Source organism: Geospiza fortis, unplaced genomic scaffold (genome assembly GCF_000277835.1).
Source record: "Geospiza fortis unplaced genomic scaffold, GeoFor_1.0 scaffold40, whole genome shotgun sequence".
Lineage (NCBI taxonomy): Eukaryota > Metazoa > Chordata > Aves > Passeriformes > Thraupidae > Geospiza > Geospiza fortis.
In genome coordinates, this window is record NW_005054297.1 from 14,779,507 (window position 1) to 14,791,149 (window position 11,643).

At 34.5% G+C, this 11,643-nt stretch overlaps 1 protein-coding gene across 4 annotated transcripts in view; it reads right to left on the reverse strand.

Annotated features, from left to right (window-relative positions):
• Positions 1-8,646, reverse strand: part of DLC1 (DLC1 Rho GTPase activating protein) — a 214,215-nt gene extending 205,569 nt beyond the window's left edge. For 2 of the 4 annotated variants that reach the window (XM_031055214.1, XM_031066842.1), the window contains exon 1: positions 7,460-7,916. The gene's annotated coding sequence lies outside the window, so the exon portion shown is untranslated. Of the gene's footprint in view, positions 1-7,459; positions 7,919-8,514 lie in introns of those variants that run through there. The other 2 variants (XM_005415503.2, XM_031055262.1) reach the window with 2 other exon arrangements.
• Positions 8,647-11,643: the final 2,997 nt, after the last annotated feature.

The window sequence follows — 11,643 nt, forward strand, 5'->3', positions numbered from 1 at the left end:
AAATAGAAAGCAGAAATATTAAAATACACCAAAGAATATTTTCTTTGCTTGTCCATGTAAGTAAATAGAAGATATAATATATAATAAATCTACATCATACTGCAAAACATTTCATTTTTTTCTGTTTGTTTCTTGTTTGTTATTTCTGATATAAGAAATACAACACAAGAAATTAATCAAGCCATGTACCTGAAATAATTTTTCTGACTTGATAAGGATTTCCTTTTTCTTTCAGGTATTAATTTCATTATACCTTTTGCAAACTATTTTCTTTTCTTCTTCACAGATTCTGACATATGTCATATATGCTTATTACAGTTTCCTGTCACTGGAAAATGTCTAACACACTTAAGTTTGTAAACATCCTTCCTTTGGAATATATTTAACATGTTACAAAAACTGATATTGTCCAACAGCATTATAAGACCTCAGTACATTAGACAACACAAAATGTAAAGTCAAGCTGGCAAGTTATTCATTCAGAGACTTCAAAAGTCTTACCTGTTTTGGAAAATATTGGCTCCTAAGATACAAGCCCAAACTTTGTCAATATGCCTTAATGTATGGCTTTAAAACATAAAACATCATGGAGTTCTTTTATTTTCTCTTCCTCAAAAAGCACCTGCATTACCAGTGTTCATCATCATACAATGAAGAGCTTTTACTTGTAGCCAACATGTGATTACAGTGGGTTTTAGCTTGGTTGTATTTGTATTTGGTTCATTTCCAGTGCTGAGCCTCAGATTAGCCAAAGCTCTTCCTCAAGGATGAGAAAGGGGAAATGACTGGATCCAAACTGATCCACAGTTATCCAGGCTTACTAAAGATCTATATAGTTTGCACCCAATTTAATTATCAAATCAAAACCAATTAAACACTGCATTTAAAGTATCCAACTTTATGTTTCTGTTCTATTTTGAATAGCCAACAGAGAAATATTATTTTCTCAAGTATTTATAGCACAATGGTACCACTTTACTGTAATTTTGTTAGTGGCAGGTTAGTAATAATCCGTATTAAAGTCTTTTAATAGTTATGAACATCCATCCCCTTTACCACAGTATCATTCCAAAGTGAAAACAGCCATCAAATTTATAACTGCCCACTAAAAAGTAAAAAGGTTTTAAGCAAAAAAATAGTTTTTAGCATAGACTTTTTAAGAAGAAAATTAGATCCATCTAGCAATTTGGATCTGTGAGTCTGCTGGTCTTCAAAGTTTAGTAGTGTGAAGGTTATTATAGGTACTATCCTAATTCCATAATTTAAATTTCTGGTTTCTTTGTAATAAAAGTAATTTAAGGTGCAAAGATTTAAAGTCATCTTTTTCCATAGGAGGTTTATGTGGAAAATTCATCGCTCTGCCAATCTTCCCCCCAAATCATTTTGGCCCTCTATTCCCAGAAAATAGAAAAGATAACATAATTTATAGATTTCTTACACCTCCTCTCACTCCCTGGTTGAACTGGAAGCATCTTGAAAAGACATTAAATGAGAAAAGGTCATCCCATGGGACACGGCAACTGAGAAAACTGTGGCTATCATTTTTGGTTCTGAATTAAGGAAATGTTTTTCCACAAATATGTTCCCCCTCTCCCAAATAGAAGAAATTTCATTTTCTTGCCCCCTTAAGTGAAAAATGAATCATTTAGCTACAGGAGGTCTTTTTGAAAACAATATAAATTAATCAGATTGTATTCCTGTTGCCTTTTAGACTTAAGGCTCTTATATGTTGTTTCTATTTAAAAGGAAGTTGCTGGTGTTCGTTACAGCCATGAGCTATGAAACCTCTGTAGAATGAGGCACTACAGACAATGACTTTTGGCAACCAGCCTCCTTACTGAATAGTAGGGATCCTGTTTTCATTCCTAGTGTAGACACTAAAAAATATTTTTGGCATTATTTTGCCTATACTTTGTACTTAAAGAGCTGAAAATTATTTTCTCCCACTGAGAAAGACAAACATTTTATCACAGACAGTCTACAGTGAACGACTACTGAGGAGACTGTGCTTTTTGGTGGGAATGAGCCATTAGCAGAATCATTCAGAAACCCATTTTGTTTGCACCTGAGAAAAAGTACTGAGAGCAAACTGAGCAAGTATTTATGGAATGTAGCTGAAGATGTGAAAAGCAAAAATTATTCAAAATGGCAGCTGTACCATGATTTCTTTGAAACTAGAGAGAGAAATAACATATAATGTACACTGAGTGCTTTGTAAATGCACTGGAGGGCCTAATTAAATCCACTTCCTCCAAGGAAGGGAAAGTAAAAATTTAATTTATCCTCCAGGTTGGTGAAACTGGGAGGGAAAAGTCAGCATTCAAACCTAACCCTGAAATCGATTATTTTTCATTATATTATTCCGATTTTTGAATTCAGGAAACCTGTTTGTCAGAGGGCTTTTACAGAGTATGTGTTTCTCACCTCTATATCCCCTTTCTCTCTGACTTTCATAGGCATCATGTGAATACATCTGCTACAGTATTTTCCAGAGTGCCTCAATTCCAAACTCATCAGCTGGTCTCCTGATTTTATAATGATATTCTTCTACTCAGCATCTGTAGCTGGCCTGGAAAGATATGCTCACCCCTGGAAATTGCTGTTTCTGAGCACATAACTACAGGAAAAATAAAACAGATGACTTGTGAGCTCACATGGAGATTTTCCCTTGATTTTAAAACTAATTCAGATCTATTTCCTTTACCGCCTACCAATTCTCTCACAACATGCAAAAGCTTTTAAAAAAATCTTTATATCCAGTATGGTATACCCAATTAAGCTGACAGTGACTCAATGTGTGGAAGCTGTCAGTGACATCTGCACATAGGTATTTGATGGTACTAGAGTGTAAAATTGTTTCTGTATATGGAATCCTCAAAACCCAGGTTTTGCTGTGGAGGATATAACTCTTAGAAACTGTCCTTTCAGAAAAAGCTTCTCATTGTAGTCATTATTGAAAGCTATCAACTTTCTCTGATAAAACAGCCTCAACTGAAGATAAACAATTCAAACAAAATGAAAAGGGATATCTCCAATTTAGCTGCAGACAAAAAAAATGTGTAATGAATTTAACAGTACAACTTCTAGTGTGTTGAGCCTCTCAGGACTGCTAAGAACTGGATTGTTAAGTGCTCCAGACTGAAAAAGTGAATCCAAAGTAAGTTCTCCTTGTCCTTTACATGTCTGTGTCATTTACGAGAAAATTCATGAGCAGGTCAAAAAAGGTTCATATTTTGTGATAGTCTTAGCAAAGATGCTAGTAATACAATATTAAGGTTATGAAAGCTCGTTAATAAGGTGTAGTTAAACAGCTTTAATAATGTAACACCAATTGCTTTGGCCTGGCATATTTGTCACTGGTTCCTCTTGCCCCTTCCATCTTTTAGCTCCTTTAGAAGAACAACACAGGGCAACAATCCTCCATTCTACTCCAGATTTTCCTCACTTCTTAGTCTAATGATGTTTATTTCAAATTCATCACCGACTCCCTTTTATCTCAAAACCTTTTATCACTAGGTGAAGTTTCCACAAGTACCACGATGTTCAACTTGGAGTAAATAAATAAATAAATAAATAAATAAATAAATAAATGTTCAACATTTATTTGTTCTAACATTAAAGACTATTTCTAGTGGTTTAATCCTATTGTGAAACTCTCACCAATAAGACCTATCTACCCAGAAACTCTACAGCTGATAGAGAGTGAGCAAGAGGGTGGGAGAACCAATGGAAATTCAGAGGTAAGAAAATTGATTATAAAATTTCCTAAAGTTCAAGGGCATTTCATCTAAAGCTAATAGATTTTGACACAGGGCACAATGGAATAACCATCAGGAAGTATCACAAATCACTGTAAGAAAAAGAAGAGCCTAGAAGAAAGTGAAGGCTAGAAGTAAAGAGCACACAGTATGAGTGAAATTGGTTTTAAGGATACACACAGCCTAAGCAAACTCTGTATTTGGGATGTGACTGATGTAAAACACACCAAAGATAAAACTCTGGGCATTACTAATCTCAACATAGGTGATTTTTCTCATTAAAGGGAAACAAGCAACTATGGTGATGATGGATTTGAAATCATCTACCGAAAGACTCTTCTTAAATAAATAATACCTGAAAGTGTCAACAAATATCAATGGTGAAATATTAAACATAGTGAAGTTCAATATCAGTAGTTATTACAATGAAATAATGTTCACATATGACATACATAGGATTTACATGTAAAAATTCTAGATAATTTTTGTTTGAGGTATAATTTATGCATGTATGCACGTATGCATTTGTGTACATGTATATATACATAAGCATACACACATATATTAAAAATACACCTGTGTATCCAGCCAGTCTTAAAGTCTTTACTAAGAATTCACAGTGATCATCTTTGGATGACATATTTAAAGCCCTAGTGGACGAGGACCTAAGCAACTGGCTCTAGTTGAGCCCACTTTGAATAACATGTTGGATCAGAGACCTCCAGAGGGTCTCTCCAAATAGGAAAGAAATCAAGATCTGACACTTCTGGATATGCTATTTCAATTGCTCTGGCCCTTATGTTACTCTGGTTTTGTCTTTTTGCTTTTAATTTTGTAAAAAGAACAGAAGACCAACAACCCACCCTACTTTATTTTTTTCTCCAGACAAAAAAATAATGGAAAATTGAACCAGATGAATAAAAGAAAAAAGGAGAATACTGTAAAATATAGCTTCTTTTTGAGAAAAGAGGAAAACATTTGTAAATTCTCTTCCTCCTTCTGCTACTGCTGTCCTCGGGGAAGCTTTATAACAAAGAAGATACATTCCAGCAACAAAATTCATGTTAAGAACAACAGAAAACTATTATATAAAATGTGGCTTAATACTTCTGACAATCAAGAAAAATAAAATTAAGTAACTTTTGAGACTTAACGAAAAAGCCAAAAGGGGAATCATTCCATTGCTCCATCACCTAAGGAACAATTTTTGAATTGATTTAAAGCCCAGCACTTTAAAAGAATTACTATGAGCCTTGTCTACTTAAAAACTACATAAACAGGCTGTTGTCTTTACTTTTAATTTTCTTTTAGGAGGGACTGCTTTGTGTTACAGAGGTGTTTGTGAATTAGGCCTAAATATACAAATTTTTTTTCCCAATGTTCTGAGTATGGAATTTGACATGAAGGTCAACAGGTACAAGTTAAAAAGAAAATTAGTTTTCAGGCACATAAATTTATGTGAAGAAAAGCTATTTGAATAATTCCTATTACATGGATGTAACCATTTGCATTAATTTTTCTCAAGGCTGCAGACATAAATTCATTACTCCCTTCAAGGGAGTCATTTGATCCAACTACTTGGGCTATTTTCTTGTTTCACATAAAGAACTTTAAGATTCCTGAAAGAAATACAAAAAGGTCAAAAAACTCTAGATGCTCATTTTCCATGTTCATTATTGCTATATATCTATAAAATAATTTTCAGAGGTTTTTTAGACTGTAACTTTTCTGTGAATCCTTTTTCTTGAACAAACGTATCTTAAAAATCTAAACAAGGTAAGCATAACAGAGAAATCAGACTAAGTAGAACCAGAAGTTGAATAGTGATTTGTCTCCAGGACTTTCATTTAAACCTTCTAAATCAAAAATGCAGGCATTTATCAATGTTATATTTTCTTATGGTCTACAAGAAACTTCAGAGTTTAATGAGAAAATACTTTCTGGGTTCTCTTCTGTTGTCCACCCTGTAGTTCAATGCCTCAGGTGTCAAGTATTTGCATCTGCAAGTGAGGTCACATGAGGTCATTATATGCTTTAAACCCCAGAAGTGGTGCTGCAGAAAATAACTGCTTAATAGGGAAAATTTTCTCCTGTTTAACTGGAGCACTCACTAATACTAAATACGTGCACTTATACTTGCAGCAGCAAGCATGGGAACACAGTGCAGTAAAAGCCACTAAAGCCAAATCCTTTGAGACATCAATGTTCCAGCAGAAATTTCACAAGGATGACAAAAAGACTCAGTCAAATTCCTCTCAGCTTCCCAGTCCCACCACTTTCAGATCACAGCTCTTCCAAACCAGAACACCGGAGAAGACTTGTCCATAAGCAAATATGAGATTGTGATATTAAAATTCACCCCAGAATATACTTAGTAACAATTTACAGCCTATTGGTTGTTTCCTGTCCAGTTCAGATGCATTCCCTTTACAACTCAGAGCCAATTCTGACCACCCTGAACAATTTTCTTCCTCCAAATGGCAGTAAAGTGTACAATTCTCAGTCTATTGCAGAGGAGATATTTGACCCCATTCTGGAATATCCTTATGTCCTTTCACACCACAAAGTCATTTCCTTTCACAACAATCATTTGGAAGAATACTAAAAGCAAAGTTAAAATATTCTTGAAATAGATGAACAGATGACTTCTCTTTAGTTATCAATCTGACCAACAACTACATGGAGTGCCACTGCGAGAAAGAGAGAAAGAGAGAGAGAGAAAAAGAGAGAGAGAGAGAGAAAGAAAGAAAGAGAGAAAAAGAGAAAGAGAAGGAAAGAAAGAAAGAAAGAAAGAAAGAAAGAAAGAAAGAAAGAAAGAAAGAAAGAAAGAAAGAAAGAAAGAAAGAAAGATTCAGATTACTTATAAGCAACAATTTTCAGGAAGACAAAGAATACTATATTGATTGACATAAAAAAATGCTTCTCATATCCCGAAAAAATTAATAATTAAATCCCAACTTTACATAAATTATAAATGCATTCACATATCAGTGAAAGATACTATCCTGATTTTCTCCCTAAACTCCTTAACAGCAGACTCTTGTTATTTTTATTAGTTACATGTTTACTAGGTTAAGAAGAAAAAAGAGTGAATCCATGCATCCTCCCAAAAATTATAGTCAGCTGACATTTACTGAATCTTACTTTACCTCTTCTAAATGCTAGCACAGCATACAGCAACTTTTGTATCTAATAATGCATTACTAAAAATCTAATTTAGCTAAAGCTCACAAATAAACCTTAGAATTTCAGATTTAGAGTATACACCTTTAAGACTGTATTGTCACTTCTATTACGAATTTCATCTAGGACTGAGAAAAGGCTAGAGACCTAGCCCAGCAAGGTATAACTGATATATCTACCTAAAATACTCCTCATCATCATTACTGCTGCAGTGGAGAGAGGGGAAGGTGGGGAGAGAGAAAAAAACATAGCCCTAAATGCCCTCCCTGTTGTTAAATGAGGTGAAAAAACCCAAGTCACTCACACCTAACTTTCCTATTTAATGTACATTAAAAAATATGCAAGCAATACCATACAGCTCTATTTATAGAAAAATGCAAATAAAGTTCAGCAAGCATATTTTTGAAAGACAAAGAAAAACACACAGAAATTTTTTTATAGGTCTGGCATATTTGATAAACAGAGTTGTTACAGTTTACAACTAAATGTATATTTTTAAAGATTATAAATTTTTTTACCTCTCTTTCTAGTGCTGAGATCCTGAACGCAGAACACTCCAGTGCTGGATACTGCTTGTTTCTTTCCTGAGGTTTTTCTTACCTTCTTTTATTTTTTCCTTCTTTTTTTTTCTTTTTTTTTTTTTTTTAAATTTTTTTTTGATAGTTGAAAGTACAGAGAGATTCCAAGACAGCCTTACCTAGATGAAGAGAATCAGGAATTCAGACATGACCTCCCTAAAATCTTTGGCCACTAGAAGAAGAAAAAAGCCCAAACAACAAAACGAAGAAGCAAACAAACAAACAAAAGAGCCTAGTCCCAGCTAGCTCCTGCTAGCATAAAAGTTCAGATTTCGCTACTGACATCATTGCTCTATTCTGAGCAGTTTTGCTCAATGTGTGATTCTAACAAAAACACCCTCTGCAGCTGGAGGGAGCCTTAGCTAAGCACGAGCCTGTCAAGCTTTTCCCAGTGACTTCTGTCTACTAAATTCAGACTGATGTTTTGTGAAAGGGGGCCTCAACAACCAGGCCCAGATTGCCTGAAAAGTATTTCCTGCCTTAGAGAGAGAGGGAGAGAGACAGCGAGCCTGCCTGCCTGCGCCAGGGAGAGAGCGCAGAAATGGAGGGAAAAGAAAACGTCAAGACAGAGTGTTTCAAGGCAGTCAGCTTTATACACTGCTGGGCTATTTCTGCCAAAGAAAAAAATCTGTACTACAGCTACATAATGTAAAATGTATTTAAACCTCTCCCTCCTGGATTTTTCTTTTAAAAAATACTTTATGCTTCTCTAATGCTCATGCAAAGGTAGCAGTTACCCAGAACAACACGAGAACATTTCTGAAACACCTGGTCTTTGACGTTAGGTAGTGAGAAACATGGTCTAAACTTAACACATCACAGTGACAAAAGGTCTAGTACTATTCTGTCGAACAAATATCCACAGTTAGGTAGATTCCATTAAAAGAAAAATGCTAAAATTGCATTCCTACTCAAGAGAATAAGCTGGATCTTAGAAAACAAATGCTACAGTTTAAACACAGTCATGTTGCAGGCAGTGGAAAATGTTGCTTTACCTCTTTTGAGAATCCTCCAGAGTCACACAAATCCAGCTCTGCAAAAGCAAAAGGACAGACTCCATCTTGATCATATTAGTATTTTGCTGACATAAAACACTTGTAACTACTTCGTTCCAGTTTGACAGGGTGCCTGAATCATGTCTTCAGAGTAACCCACAGCATCTACATCCTTTGCTCTATACAAATTCAGTGAATATCGTCTGTTTATCTTTTCTGCTTTCTTCTGCCTTCTCTGAACGACTTCCTCTTAGCTGTTCCAGCCTGAGAACTTGGATTACCATTTGGTTTTGATTAAAACCAGACGGACAGCTCCGTGGAAGTTTGAGGGTAAGCTAATGGAAATTACTAGTATGGCTTTAATTAGTGTATTTATTAGTAATAAATATTAGCTATTCACATAACAAATTCTACTAATAAACACATGCAAACCCCCATCTTTGGCCACTGGTTTCCTATTTAGGTGAAATAACTTACTTAGTATTTATTTTATTTAAGTCAGAGTGACTCATAATAGTAATCAACATGTACAATTTTTTTTACACTTAAGACAGAAAGTAGTGCTGTTGCTAAGTTTATTCATCTTACCAGGTGAGTCAGTCATCACTTACTCTCTGATGACACCTTCAGCTGGTGTAAACCTTCTTTATTGATTATTGGTCTGAGTAAATGATTTTATGGTTATTGATCAGGTTATTCATTGGAAACTTTGGCCTTTTTCTGGCTTTGAGAGGGAGCTACACAGGTAACATATTGCAGATGTTTTTGTACACAAAATAATGTCTGGACTTTTACTGACCAGAAAGTCTGCACTCAGCAGGCCTGCCACAACTGGGACAGGATATTTATTCTGAAAGGAGATAGATCTTCTTAATTACTAACTGCTGATACATGAGTTTCTACCAGCCTCCAACAACTGCTTTTAACTGTTTATATAACGCCTCATTAGCTCAATTATATCTTTTCAAGGGCATTTCTTAAGTCAAAGAAAAGCCAGACCTGTAGGGCTGTCTCCAGCTCCCACTAATATGGCCATATCTGGAGCTAATTTGTCAAGCTTTAGGTCCTGAGCATGTGGAACTTTGTGCTGAAATCTGCTAAATTTGCTGAATGTGGTCTTCGTTGTCACACATGTAATTTTATATATGCAGTTTTCAGCATTAAAATTACAGTATTAGCTTTAAAAGTTAGTTGCAAAGTTATGCAGGCCCAAATGGAAGTGGGTTTGAAATTTTTCCCAGTAGCTTTCATGTACATGGATAGTGGAGGTAGACAGCCTTAAGTGGAATGACTTCCCAGCCTAACCTCTGCATCTTCAAAGGCGGAGGTCTTTGAAGCCCATAAAAGGAAACAGCACATGTGCTGGTAAACTCAGAACAGCCAGAAGCACAGCCCCAGAGGTAAATAACTTTTCAGGATTATTTTTAACTACATTTGGCTACTCTCAGTTCTGAATCCATAACTTTTACTCCACTGTGAAGTGTGATTTATACTATTTCCCTGCAAGATTTCACTTTGGAATTTAGTGAATAAGTTACAAGCTGTGAAGGGGCACATTTTATTTGCAGTTATCCAATTGCACAAATTGCACAATTTTAAAATTTATGTTTATGGGAATAAAAATAAAACAAAAAGCCTTTAGTTTTCTTGCAGTTAAAATTTACTAAAAGTGTTTGGCTTTCTAATACCAAAAAAAGTGATGAAAATATGAAACACACTGTTCCAAAAAAGTAAACAAATATTTCAAGACAGAATTTTAATTATTTTTTTAAGAATTATTTTTCTTTAGCTAAACTTCATTTATTTAATATTCCGTCATAAACCTTTGGTTTTAATTAAATAAGGTGTTCTCTCTTTTATTGCAAAAGTCAGTCACAAGGAATAAGACATTGAAAAACTTGTAAGTGGGGACATATTTAAAAGGTATGAAATTATTAGAACATGATCTGCTATGTGAAACATTTTCAAAAAGAAAAATTATTTCAATTATTCTAGGGCTTGACAAAGAGCTGGAAAAGAGAAAAGACCATTATAGACATTGTCTGTGAATTTCCTGTCTAAGAAAACTGAAGGCAGACTGTCTCCAAAATATCTTTTCCTGCTATCACATCTGCAGAAAGGAGGGGAGTAACTAGAGTTTGAATACTTATTCAAAAGCTGCTTTAATAAAACTTTACAATGGTGGAATAGAAAGAATATGTGAAATCAGAACATTTAAGTCTGAAATCTTGATAATTCTGTTTGATCTTGAACAATAAACAGAATGGAAAAAATTAGTAGAAGAATGGAGTACTAATGAGAAACAAGGAAATTCACAAATAAGACCAGTTAATAGCACTTCCACTGTGGTCAGACTGACTATACTAAAATCATAGAATTTATCTCTTTGCTATTTCTAAGTTTAAGCCAAACACAAAGGTGGTCTTTTTTCTTAGCACATCTGTAACTCAGAAAACCAAATGTCTCAAAGCTAGGCTATATAAATCAGGTATTCAAAGAACTCCAACGTTCATTTAGGTAATGTTAGTTGAAGAGTTGTAATATTCTATTCTTATTATGACTACATTTTATTTCTAAATAAGAAAAATGTAGAAAAAAATCACACATATATAATATTTTTTATTCACAAACATTAAACATTTTGTCATACTAGTGTAAGCTGAGTACACTCCATGACATATTGTGGAAAGAGAAACTAATAGTATGTTATTTCCATGATCCTATATAAAGTGAACTACCAAAACAATTAAAAAACTAAGAAGAATTCAAAGTAGTCAAGCAATTTCTGTTGTAGCAGTACACAGACATTAATATAATGCAGATGTGGATATTTTCAGACATTCTTTAGTTGTCTGAAGATCTGATGGTCTTTTCTAGACCTCGAACTACACATGGTGGTGGTAGGATCTTCCATAATTTAGTTGTTTCCCAGTCAAATCCCTACATAAAGCAATGAGAATTTATCCAGATCTTGCAGTTGGTTTACAGGAAATTATTAATGTAATATAGCTATGGTTTACTGAATGCAAAATTCAAGTAACTTATGTGAAACAGTATCATTAGGGTTTGTGGACAGACCAATGTGTTTTTATGCTTAAAAAGCAGTCCTGCTGGGAAAGTCAAGGGCTA